The sequence below is a fragment of the Microtus ochrogaster genome, chromosome 24, assembly GCF_000317375.1.
Source record: "Microtus ochrogaster isolate Prairie Vole_2 chromosome 24, MicOch1.0, whole genome shotgun sequence".
Lineage (NCBI taxonomy): Eukaryota > Metazoa > Chordata > Mammalia > Rodentia > Cricetidae > Microtus > Microtus ochrogaster.
In genome coordinates, this window is record NC_022024.1 from 9,423,047 (window position 1) to 9,423,834 (window position 788).

Here is a 788-nt window from a genome sequence, read left to right on the forward strand (position 1 = left end):
ACTGGATGACTTAAGGACTGGTAACTCGTTACTTCATTTGTTAAGTTTCCCTGCTAAAAATACAGACAGGTGTGCCTCTTTCGCAGGCTTCATAGTCCAGGATTAACAGGTTTAAGATGCCTCTCCAGCGACTCCTCCCGCTGAGTATGAGCCCATCAGCTCCTTACTCTCCCCTCCCGTACATCGCCCCATGCCCTCAGAAAGTAGCCAAACTTGAGCCAGCACCACTATACCCAGAGAGTCTGAGATGTTTGGGTGGAAGCATCATCCCAGCCATTGGCATCCATATACTCAAAGAGATTGGGATGTTTTGGTTGGAAGCGTTACCTCAGTCCCTGGAATCCATATATCCAAAGAATCTGGAATGCTCGGTGAAAGTTCCATACCAAGCCCCCTCCCCTGGGAGTTGCCTTAGTCCAGACTCCACCTCTGAGAAAGTCTGCTGAATGGCTGAATGATGCCCCTCCCCAGAGATGCTCAAGACCACTCCCACAGGGTATTTAAATTATATCCCAGAGAGCCTAGCCTGTTTGGATGCTCACCTTCCTAGACCTGGATGAAGGGGGGAGGACCTTGGACTTCCCACAGGGCAGGGAACCCTGACTGCTCTTCGGATTGGAGAGGGAGGGGGAGGGGAGCTGAGGGAGGGGGAGGGAAATGGGAGGTGGGGAGGAGGCGGAAATTTTTAATAAAAAAAGTAAATTAGAAAAAATTATATCCGAGAGAACAGATACATGGTTTTCTGGTCTTCCTTCCCCATTTTCTCTCCCAGGGAGCATTGGCATCCA